The 12912-nt window shown below is 36.5% G+C and overlaps 1 long non-coding RNA gene across 1 annotated transcript; it reads right to left on the bottom strand.

Moving 5' to 3' along the window:
* Window positions 1-87: 87 nt before the first annotated feature.
* LOC123876328 lies at window positions 88-1479 on the bottom strand. The gene is made up of 2 exons (XR_006798323.1): window positions 1439-1479; window positions 88-541 (listed from the first exon to the last, which is right to left on the bottom strand). It is a non-coding gene; the product is annotated as an uncharacterized LOC123876328 (long non-coding RNA).
* Window positions 1480-12912: the final 11433 nt, after the last annotated feature.

Genomic DNA, 12912 nt, shown 5'->3' on the forward strand with positions numbered 1-12912 from the left:
GTATTCAGCGACTCTGCAACTCGTTTGATTTGTACGTGTAATCCGTCCACCTAGTGGGAGTCTACCAGCACTACACTTTTGGGGTCGCCAATAATCTTGAAACCCAAACGACTTTCGGTGGTCCGAGCTATGTCCTACGCTAATTGCCACTTCGATTTTGCTACTTTTTGAGTTGTAGGTTACCCTGGTTCTCGTACCTTCCTCTCCTTCCTTCCTGGATTTCCCTGTTTCTGATTTTATCGCGTAGAGAATCTCAGAGCATAGCACCTCCCATCGCCTGCTAAATGACTTAACTACTGGGTTGAAAACTCGTTCTTGTATTTAAGTTCAATAAATTAATATTGAATGTATAATTTGTTTAATTAACTAGAGATCGTAAATCACAATGTGCAAGTTTTTACATCCATGTATTTTATAACAGTAGTATAAATAAGAAACGTGAAGACCAACTCAAGTCATAACTCAAAATTTAAAGAACCCCTGACACAAAAACCTCTATAAGAAAACTAGAAAAGAACTGATAACTTTCAAACGGCTGAACCTATTATACCTAAACGGTAATTAATACGGTACGGTAATTATACTAAAACGGATTATAGCTAAGAACACTCGATCAAGCCACCTTTCAAGCAAATAAAAACTAAATTGAAATCGTTTCATTCGTTTAGGAGCTACGATGCCACAGACAGATACACAGATACACACGTCAAACCCTCTTATATCACCCCTCTTTTTGGGTCGGGGGTTCAAAATGGAGCTACAAGAACGTTACATCTAGTAAAAGACTATTTTTGAGAGTCTGTTTACTTGTATCGATTGGACTTCTTTCTTATTTATACTTAGATTTTAAATCGAACTATCTTCCACATTTGTACTTACTACCTACTCTTAACAGAAATTATTGGAAATTGTTAATGACAAATGTAGGCTAAAAGTTAAAATTGGTAAAAAAGTGTAAAACTTCACTTGATGTATCTCCAAGCATCCAAGGGTTGTCAAGTTTCTGAAACAATCAATAAAATGAATTATAAGTATGCCTTGAAAATAAGAAAAATACCTCACAAATCATGCCTTACACGTAGGAAAAAGAAAATTATGGAACTAACTTCCTTCAGCGGTCTAAAGTATTTTGATTTTGGTCAACGGAAAGTATACCTATTGTCATTTTTAAAATTATTTGCCATTTCTAAATCTGCCTTTTTAATTCTAATGTTTTTATCTTATACAAACTACCAAGACATAATCATTTCGCGGCGGGAAAACAACCATTAAAATTTCACGCTTAATTGCTTTAAGTATTATATAGATGTTGAAGGAAAATTCTTCAACAGCTATAGTTGACAACTTAACTCCTCCAAATCAAAATTTAAAAAACCCCCGACACAAAAACCTCTATAAGAAAACTAGAAAAGAGCTGATAACTTTCAAACGGCTGAACCGATTTTCTTGGATTATAGCTAAGAACACTCGATCAAGCCAACTTTCAAACAAAAAAAAAACTAAATTAAAATCGGTTTATTAGTTTAGGAGCTACGATGCCACAGACAGATACACAGATACACACGTCAAACTTATAATACTTTTTGGGTCGGGGGTTAAAAAAATATATAGTATTATTTATATTTATTATATATCTCTAGATATTTTATATTTCAAAAATAACATAAGGTGTAGAGATAATTTGTAAATAGTAGGTAGATCTAGTTTTAAGTGTTTGAATAATATTAATAATATTTTCTAGACTTACGAGAGCCACATTGTCACTCTGGTGAGTATGTGGCTGCTCACAGCAGTTTAATTCCCGCTCCTAAATGACTCGCAGAATGATTTCCTTGATGTTTGTTGTCAGACACGACATACAGACAGACAGACAAATGAAGTAATCCTATAAGGGTTCCTTTTTTCTTTGGAAATACGGATCCCTAAAAAATAGTTAAAAAATTGAATTTCATAGCCATGTTTATGTTACAAGCAGTAGACCGCATTCCATAAGTTTTTTTGTTGAATAGGTACTCAATATTACAAACCCATGACCAAAAGCAAAAATCATGAAAAGTTGTAATCATAGACTTGTAATCTATTAAACTAACAAACTGTTTTTTTTAAAACATTGACAACCCTCGTTTTTAAGTACCTATATGTTTACACATTCTACCATCTATCCATCTTCTATCATAATATTATTTAAGTGCGATGTATTTTTTGTGATTTAGTTTTAAGTAAGTAAGCCTTATGTTAAGTTGTGCCATGTTTTAATTCAGAATGTTTTTATTATCGAATTTGTTAGCTTTAAGTTTAAAAAAATAAACTGGGTTTTTTTGTTTATTTGTAGTTTTATTCATAAACCCTTATTCTGATCAGAACCAAATATCGAACTTAGCACATAAAATTGAAACAATGGTTAAGGTAGTTCACTCTGGTTAGGGTAAGTATATCTGGAGCGCTCTCCATGCAAACAGAGTTCGATTCCATTTTGAGTATTAGTTGTAAATCTTTTAGCATTTGCGTTTTTGGTGTTGTGCGTCTAAACGACAGATTACCTGCTCATGCAAAAACGTCAATTTAGTCTTAAGTTTAACTATTTTTTTTAATTCATTATAAGTAAGCGCATGACCACAATCACACCTGATGGAAAGTGATTATGTGGCCTAAGATGGGACGCGTTTACCGCAAGAAGATGCCTATTCACTCTTGTTTTAAAGATACCCGGATTGTAATTGGTTTAACTTGTTTCTTTTTTAGGGTTCCGACCTCAAAACGAAAAAGGGAACCCTCATTGTTAAATTGTGTAAAGACCGCGTACCTACATGTTTCCATAATATTTCCTTCACATTATGCATAAGTATCTATCATTTCACCTTTGATATGAAATGACGTGCTTATAAATATCTGATGCAAATATGAATATCGAAAGATTTGCGTAGGTACCTACCTAGGTAAGTAATATATTGCTTTTAGAGAGAAACTTTAGCACCCCCTCGTTTTGGGTTGAAGGTTAATTTTGGTAGGTAGGTATCGAAAAGGAATCCAAGAGACGTGAAATGGTATTAAACTAGACGGACTCACCGGAAGCTAAATAATACAGAGTATAAGAAAATATAAAAGAGTATAAAATATAGACTGATAGTAGGCCGATAAATAGACATAAATTACTATTCGTAAGGAATAAGAAAAAAGTCTTATTTATTGGACCATGGAACCGTAAAATAATATGGTGAAAAGATTTGGGGCAATAAATGGGTCTTAGGTATTTTATAACACATGAGCAATTGAATCGCTTTTCAGTAAAATAATCGAGATGTTTTCGATATTTGTTTATTCACAATGCTGTTTGGCGTTAGACGATTTTAACCCCAATTCAATTGGCATTAGACGTTAACCGTTCAAGTGTGGCCACTCTAGTTTAACGCGTTGATTAATTATTGCGATAATTATGGCGTTGTCGGGCATTGACTTGACGCTAACATTAATAATTTAGCCGCAACATAAAAAGCAATTGTCTGCGCTTAGCTCTTACGCTTTAATTCTAGTAAAAAGACAAGCAACTCCTTAACCCAATTTATTAAATGAATTCGACATGTAGGTCTAATTGAGGTTATGGTAGAGGTAAGTACCTCTACCATAACCTCATTTAAATCACCTACTTAGGTACTGTTTTGATGTAAAGTTTAAAGGTTTGTTTACTTAGGTCTTAATTAACTTTCTTGCTTAATTCGTAGACACGCATTTTCTATTGAATTAGATAAAGTTTATCCGATTAGTAACACCTCTGTCATGTCTGTCAAGAAAACCCATAGGGTATTTCCCGTTGACCGAAAAATGTGAAATTTGGCAAGTAAGTAGATCTTATATCACAAATAAAGGAAGAAATCAGAAAACCGTGAATTTGTGGTTAAGTAGATACATCACAAAAAATTAAAATCTGTTCACGAAAAAAATTTATGTACAAAACCACATATTGATGGCACAGACCGTCATTAACAACTTTTCTTATTTTTAACTTTTCCTACAACTGAATATTTAAGAATAATTATTATAATATAAAAATTAAATTAAAAATTTAAAAAACCCCCGACACATAAACCTCTAAAAAGTAAAAAAATAATAGGTAAGTATGTATGGGCCCTTTAAGAATAGTATAAATAGTAAAGTTTTTATCCAAGCGCTCGTTGCGCCAGGGGACCGCTACCTATCGTAAACTATGAAAGTCATCTGTTGAAGAAAGAATAGTCTTTAGCGGTCCCCCGACGCAACGAACGCTTGGATAAAAACTTTACTATTTATACTATTCTTAAAGGGCCCATACATACTTACCTATTATTTTTTTACTTTTTAGAGGTTTATGTGTCGGGGGTTTTTTAAATTTTTAATTTAATTTTTATTTCACGCTTTTTAAACTTTATTCATAAATTACCGTTTATTTGTGCCATTCTAAAACCCAATTTCTATAATAATATAAATCCAATAAGGCAGCTATTTAATATCTCTGCAAAAGTAACATCAATGTTATGTTAATTATACGTTCCATGAAATATTTTTGACCGAACATCACTAAATCAAGAATTATCTGAATGACTCACATAGTTTAACACGACCAAAACGAAATATCTGTTTCTAACATGTCGTTGCTTTAAAAATGTACCCATTTTACGTAGTCGTATAATAGTTCGCTTTTCAAGATATACCTACGATTAAATTGAAATCGATTTTCACCCGATGAAATAAGGAATAAAGTGGCTTGTATTTCATTTTGTTTGTTATTGCATGTAAAATTTTTATTTGACATAACTTTCAAAAACCGGTCAAGTGCGAGTCTGCCTCACGCATGAAGAGTTCCGTACAAGTTTTTTTTTTATGTAATGACAATTCAGTTCAACGGATTTTTCTGTTTACTTGGGCCACAGGAGTAGAGTGATTGGGCTATAAGATGTTGCTACCTGCCTTTCATGATTCTACGTAAACGGGAAGTACCCAATTTATAAGTTTTGATTCTCTTGAAAGATGACACACAGACAGACAACGAAGTGGTGAAGGAAAACACCGTCAGGAAACCTGCATGCTTAAGAGTTGGCCATAATGCTCCCTCAAAGGTGCGTGAGGTGTGTCAATACGTGCTTGGCCAGTGTGGTAGCTTCTCATTCTGAGAGGAGACTTGTGCTCAGTAGTAAGCCGGCGATGGGTTGATCCTGATGATGACGAATTTTTAACGTATTTTGTCAAAATAAATAAGCTGAGTTCAAGCAGATAAAATATAAAGAAGGTGCGCCTAATGCATCATCCAAACCTGCGCGACAAAGCGACTACGATGCGGGAACCTCAGCCGCGCGGAGGGTCATCAGCTCCTACGATATTTAATGGTGCCATGCACACCTACGCGACTAAAACAGTCGAGGCTACAACATTTTTTTTTTTTTCTACAGATACCTACTGAACTCTAAAAATAGTTTGACTATGGTTTGGGTTTGGGTTGATTGTTCGTGGCCTTTGGTTGACTGTTGGATATTATAATTGAATTGATGTTTTCTCGTTTAACTGTGATTATAATATTTTATAAATTAGAAACTCCGCGCCTACGATCCAAAGTATCGGAGTTTTCCAAAACATTATTTTCAAATAAATAATTATGTATCTAAGCAACGTCCATCTTGACAGCTTGACATTTGCCAATTGACATAATATTATGAACCTCTGTTACAATAGTGAAAGATCCCAGGGCCACCAGCCGTCACGTATTTTCTGACGAACGAAATGTGGACGATTGAGTAGTGTTACTATGTACTAAGAACGCATGCCTACAGACCTGCTAGCTTGCTTAGACGGCCAATTTTCAGGTATCAGGTAATCAAGGTACATAAAAACATTACTTAACTCACGTGAATTCTCCATTTTTTTTAATTTTTAGCTGTTTTTTTTTTAATATTAATAATTAATTGACATAAGTAAACTATAAGAGAGTGAGAGAGAAGTCAATATATCCTAATACATGTCTTACTCAGTCTTATGCGCGTAGATAATGATGCCCTCGCGCTCAAACCCACAGAGGCATTAAAATTGAATTTAGGGGATGATTGGCCCTCTGGATCGGTCTGTCTTCTCGTAAAAGGTTTTAAAATAGTTGTCTGATGGACATATATAAAAATGGAGCATCAGAATTTACGTGCAGTTAAGTAATTACTTATTTTGGGAGCTTTAAAGCGTCTGCAAAGCAATACGGCCGACGCGGGAAGTGTCTGGGAGTATTGGCGACATATTTTTAAGGATATTGCCTAAAATATACGTAAAAATCAGTTTGGAGAATTTACGTGAGGTAAGTAATGGTTTTATGTACCTTGATTATCAGATACCTGAAAATTGGCCGTCTAAGCAAGCTAGCACGTAGGCTAGGCATGCTTTCTTAGTACTTACTAACACTACTCAATCGTACATATTTCCTGTGTCAGAAAATACGTAACCTCTGGTGGTCCTGGGATAAAAGTAATAAGAAAACCAGAAAAGAGCTGATAACTTCCAAACGGCTGAACCAATTTTTTTGGATTATAGCTAAGAACACTCTCGATCAAGCCACCTTTCAAACAAAAAAAACTAAATTAAAATCGGTCCATTCGTTTAGGCGCTACGAGGCCACAGACAGATACACAGATACACAGATACACAGATACACAGATACACAGATACACAGATACACAGATACACAGATACACAGATACACACGTCAAACTTATAACACCCCTCTTTTTGGGTCGGGGGTTAAAAACATGAATCTGGTTTTTTATTAGGGAAGGAGTTGGCGCCATTTTCGTGTTTTACGAGTAAGTATAATAAGATTAGGCAGTCTCTTCTTTCCTAACGTTAAGTACACTTTATATTAATTGAAACCATACATACTTTCACAGTTCACTTAATATAAAGTTTAGGTGCTCAGCTTGGAGGTAATTTAATTCCGAACGCTGACATCTCTGTTGTCTCTGTTGTAGGTCTTCGACATCTTCACGACGCTAATCCATAATTCAAACTTAGAGCATATATGTATATGAAATATATGTATTATCTAAGTATACGTTATTGAATTTGTTCAGTATAAGTTCAATGTACATAAAGATATACATATTACAAAAACCTATCACCTCTTGAGGTACGGAACCCAAAAAGGAGCCCATATAGAATCACTTCGTTGTTTGTCTGTCTGTCAATACTCGTCAAGGGAATCAAAACCCATACAGTCCAATTCAAAGTGCAGCGCAACACATTACTATACAGCACTACTTCCCGTTGACCTAGATTATTAAAATTTGGCAGGTAGCAATGTCCTATAGCACAAGTAAAGGGAGATACCGTAAACCATGAATTTGTGGTTAAATGACAAAAAAGTGTTATTTCTTTTACGAAACGGAACCCTTTGTATGCGAGTCCGACTCGCACTTGACTAGTTTTTTTTTCTGGAGATAAGGAACCCTAAAAATGAATAGGGCGACTATAATCACACTATCACACTAATATTATAAAGGCGAAAGTTTGTATGTGTGTGTGTGTGTGTGTGTGTGTGTGTGTGTGTGTGTGTGTGTGTGTGTGTGTGTGTGTATGTTTGTTACTCCTTCACGCAAAAACTACTGGACAGATTTGGCTGAAATTTGGAATGGAGATAGATAATATCCTGGATTAGCACATAGGCTATTTTTTATCCCGGAAAATCAAAGAGTTCCCACGGGATTTCAAAAACCTAAATCCACGCGGGCGAAGTCGCGGGCATCGGCTAGTCTATACTTATAATAATAATATAATTAAGTATGTGTGGTATCCTTAGCATTGAATATCTACAGTTGGCGTACATAAAAGCATCCCAACAGTAAAACTGCCCAGTTGGTGATTTATTCACTAGGCACCCCAAATATTAATGGTCTTCCATAGTAGTTCCATACCATACTCATTTCTCGTAGTTCCCTTTATTATGGCAAAAATGAAAAACGTAGACCTTGAACATGTGAACCTGCCCAGTTGGTGATTTATTGTGACCACTTTATACTACTCACTAGGTACCCCAAATATACGGTATTCCATAGTAGGTAGTAGTACACATTTCTCGCAGTTCGCTTTATTACGGTAAAAATGGAAACATAAATAAAATACGTATTTACTGCTTAGTTTTAGGCAATGACTTTGTTTACGGATGTGGATGAAAGACAAATAGGTTTCACCCTACTTTTCCACACTGGAGTGCCTACATTTACTACTCTCTACCTACTACTGAAATCTATATTATTATGAAGTATTTAAGTCTAGCTGATGGCTGCAACTTCATTGGCGTGGATTTAGGTTTTTAAAAATCCTGTGGCGAATCCTCGATTTTTCAGGAAAATTGGCTTATATCACTCTCCAGGTCTTTAACTATATCCATGCAAGAAATCACACTGATCCATTGCTCCGTTGTGGCGTGATTGAAGGACTAACCAATAAAGCAACATACACACTTTCACATTTATAATAGAGAGATGTAGAGTCTACATTACAGAGAAAACGCGACGAATAGAGAACTTCTCCATTTTTGGCAGTCGGTTAAAAATCTACATACAAAATCTCAAGTATCTATAGTCCGCGACAGGTTGACATGGCAATCTATATTATACAATCTGTCGCTTATTCATATTATAGGTAGGTATTGTCATTCAGCCAGTACCTACTTTTTTGGCTCTGAAAACTGTTAGGCATTAGAAGTGGTAATTAATTGATATGGTTTTCTTTTTGTAATTTCTTACAAAAAGAAAACCATATCAATTAATTATCCTTAAGGCGGAAGCCTTGTGAATTCCTAAAGTGTATTCTTTTGGTTAGACGTTCGAGTTCATTAACAAAAAATTTAATTACTGTAAGACACTACAGGGTGACAAAGTTCACCGAACTTCAGTTCTCACCCTTAAGTTAAGACGGGTTTTGAATATTTAATCATTTTAACCCGCTCCACGAATGTTTTTTGTACCAAAGTAAGTGGAATTAAATTAACTTGATCTAAGACAACTTCCGTTTAACTCGAGAAAGAGTAAATTTTATTTTACCTTACTAAGAATGATCTGAATGAATGAAAGATTTTCACCACGAAGTGTGCTCTTACAAGGTAGCACTTTAACTACTAAATTTAATTAGGACATAAACTAATTAACAACCGAATCCTTTGAAAGTTTGAAGGGATTCATTAGCACTTACCTTTTCAAATAAATTAGAAATCAATAGCTAAGATCCAAGAGATTTTAAATTAATTATTTCGTTCATGTTTGCAGACTACGACTCTTTTGAAGTGGTACTGGTCGTAGAACAGCTACGCCGTAGCCTGGTGGGTTATACTGCTACGACTCGCTTGAATTTGCGTTGTATCTTACGTCCTAAGGGCCTACGCCTTAGTTTGACGGACAGTGTGACCATCTCAGCCTGACACTCTTTCACTATTACTGGCTGAAGAGCATTTTTACAGCGAGACTCCGACAGTCCTTATAATTACAGTATTGATTGATGCAGCTTTTTAGTAACCGACCACTGTCGCTTGCGGTAGAATTAAGCTACAGTTTCAAGTGTTGTGATTGGCTGAAATTCTAGCATTTTTACTGCAAAAATACTCTCACCATACTGATGAGTCTGCGCTAAGTAGAGTGGCCTAGTAAAACTAGGCCCGACGTATCTTCTTCCGATCCAGATTTAGAAATAATAAACTCCCATATTATTTCAGCTGATATCAAACCCACTTATACTCCACGGTAAGTACTAGTAATCCATACTTAATATTGTAAATGCAAAAGTGTGTCTGTCTGTCTGACTGTCTGCTATCTTTTCACGGCCCAAAAGTTTAACCAATTTTGATGAAATTTGGCACAGAGTTAGCTTACATCCCGGGGTCGAACATAGGCTACTTATAATCCCGAAAAATCAAACAGTTCCCAGAGGATTCTTAAATACTCATTTATTTAGCTAATTAATTCTTTTAACATTCGTTAAACTGTCAGCTTGCATTCCTGTCATCGACATAGGCTACTTTTCATCCTGAAAAGTCAAGGAGTTCCCACGGGATCTTTAAAATTCCAAATTCACGTGGACAAAGTCGCGGGCATCATCACATCACATCACACTAATATTATAAAGGCGAAAGTTTGTATGTGTGTGTGTGTGTGTGTGTGTGTGTGTGTGTGTGTGTGTGTGTGTGTGTGTGTGTGTGTGTGTGTGTATGTTTGTTGCTCTTTCACGCAAAAACTACTGTACGGATTTCGCTGAAAATTAGAATGGAGATAGATTATATCTTGAATTGACACATAGGCTACTTTTTATCCCGGAAAATTAAAGAGTTCCCGCGGGATTTTGGAAAATGTAAATCCACGCGGACGAAGTCGCAGGCATCAGCTAGTAATAATTAATTTTAATACTTACTTGACATTTCGATAAGTACCTACTCGTATTACACGTATTTCGCAGGGGCATCGTTGCGGATCGCACGACGACAAGTAACATGACTTTTAGATTAAGAGTTTACCAAAGTTATTACACGTATTTCAGGTCACTCACATCGCAGTCCCTTAGGGCATCCTTCAGGCAAGAAAAACTAATAAATTCTGAGTCGCAACAAACTTATTTCCTAATATAAGTCGGAACTGAGAGGCAGTAGAGAGAAAAACATTTTATTTAATCACTCACGGTTTATTTATAAGTAAACTAAGTCGTTCTACGGCGTTTCCCTTTGAAGTTAGAAATATCGAAATAGGTGTTTAGGTTCTTAAATAAAAGTTATTTGTATCAGCATGTTTGTAAAGTTCAGTTAGGCTGGTTTTACAGTGACGCTTACCGTCCACGCGGGTGGTAAGCGCGTGGGTGGTAAGCGCGGTGGCCGAATTGCCGTCAGCGCGGGCCATCCGCGCGACTATGTAACGATCCAAGAGACGCAAAGCTCGTGGCCCGCGACGCTTACCAACCGCGCTGGTGAAAGCGTCACTGTAAAACCACACTTATTCATCATCATCATTATCAACCAACAGATGTCCACAGCTGGACATAGGTCTCTTGTAGGGACGTCTACATGCCACAGTCTTACGCCGCCGGAATCCAGCGGTTCCGTACAACGTGTTTGATATCGTAGTATAGAAGCAGACGTTATTTTGTGGAAGTCCATGATATACAAGGAACCAAAAGCTTAATTTGTTATAATCCGCTAATCCAAACAAATCTGTATGGTGCAACATGCTGCCTGCGACATGCACCGCCCGCCCTCCCACTCATAAACATGCAGGAAAAGTCAATTAAGCTTTTGGTTCCTTGTTGTTTGATATCGTCTGTCCACCTGGGTCCAAGTGGGTGCGCTTTTCGCTGCAAAGTAGTCATTTTAGTACCTTGGGACCCCAAGTTGTACGATTTTTCGAACTATGTACCCTGCTCATTACCACTTCAGCTTCGCAACCCGTTGAGCTATGTCGGTTACTCTGGTTCTCCTACGGATCTCCTCATTTCCGATTTGATCACGTAGATAAACTCCAAGCACAGCTTTTTTCTCCTCCTCCAGCACGATGGACCGACGATATAAAGCGGCTGACGGGATGTGGCTGGATGAGGAAGGCTGAGGACCGGGTATGGTGGCGCTCTATAGGGGAGGCCTATGTCCAACAGTGGATGCCCACAGGCTAATGATGATGATGATGATGACAGCTTTTTTCTATAGTTCAGTTATTACGAACAAAGTATTACAGCATACAGACTTTTTGGTAGTCCTCGTAGCAATAACTGGCGCTATTTGAATCCGAAATCAATATAAATTCAATCAGCAAACAAATTGAATATTATGCAAGGCTTTTTCTATCCACGCGTTAGAGAATTTTTATGTAACTCATACTAGGTCGTGCACGCGACTTCGCTGATTTAGTTTTTTGTTAAATACCGTGGGAATTTTGATTTTCAGGGATAAAAAGTACCAATGTCTGTATGCTAGCTAGCTCTGTGCTAATTTTCGTCACAATTGATCTAGCGATTGGGCAGTAAAAAGGTAACAGATAGATAGATAGAGAGACACACTTTTGCATTTAAATATGTAATTTTTTTTAAATTATGAAAGTAGTTATGATGAAACTAAAAATGACTGCTTTATTTATTTACATACTAAAATGGTGTCCATTCACTTGAATGTGTTATATATTTCGCGACAGGTGAACATGGCAATCGGGGTGGGGACGCCCCGCACACCCGCACAGCCCGCGGTGCCCCCTCATACCCCGATTGCTATCTCGACCTGTCGCGTACTATATATTATATATGGTTTAAGTATAAACAGGCGTCATAAATTAATACGGTTTTCAAATAGAATAAAAATCAATGTGTGTTCGTTACCTGTGCGTTTTGTTACGATTAAATTGAAACTTTGCACAGTTGTTGTTGACACTTGCGTGAAAGTTTCTAACGAAGCTATCATTCATCAACGTACGGTGGGCATCAAGTAGTAGTTTATATAATTTTGCAAAGCATTCAATATTTTAGAGGATGTTTACAGTATAACGCTCAATTTTTTTTTCATTAGTTTTCAATATCGCCTGGATTGCTGCTCGTGCCTTGTTGCGGAAATTGCGAAAAGTCTGCCTACTTCCAAACAAAAGTACTTCAATTTTATTAGGTAGGTTAGTTAGGGGGTTTGACTTCAAAATCAGCCAATATCTCATTTTAGTTCAAAGTTGAATAAACTTTGGACATTGAGGTAAATACGTCTCTGTAAATGTTGTTCAGAATACGTGGGCTGTTTGTGATATTTCAATAAGAACTGACTCAGTTTACCTAGGAATACGAAATGAATCAATAATAGAGGGCTATAGGCCCAAATTTAAGTAGGCAGGTACTAAATAGGTAATTACAATATGCGCACTGAATGCTATACTTGCCTAACCAAAAATCCCTGTCCCTTTG

Source organism: Maniola jurtina, chromosome 21 (assembly GCF_905333055.1).
Source record: "Maniola jurtina chromosome 21, ilManJurt1.1, whole genome shotgun sequence".
Lineage (NCBI taxonomy): Eukaryota > Metazoa > Arthropoda > Insecta > Lepidoptera > Nymphalidae > Maniola > Maniola jurtina.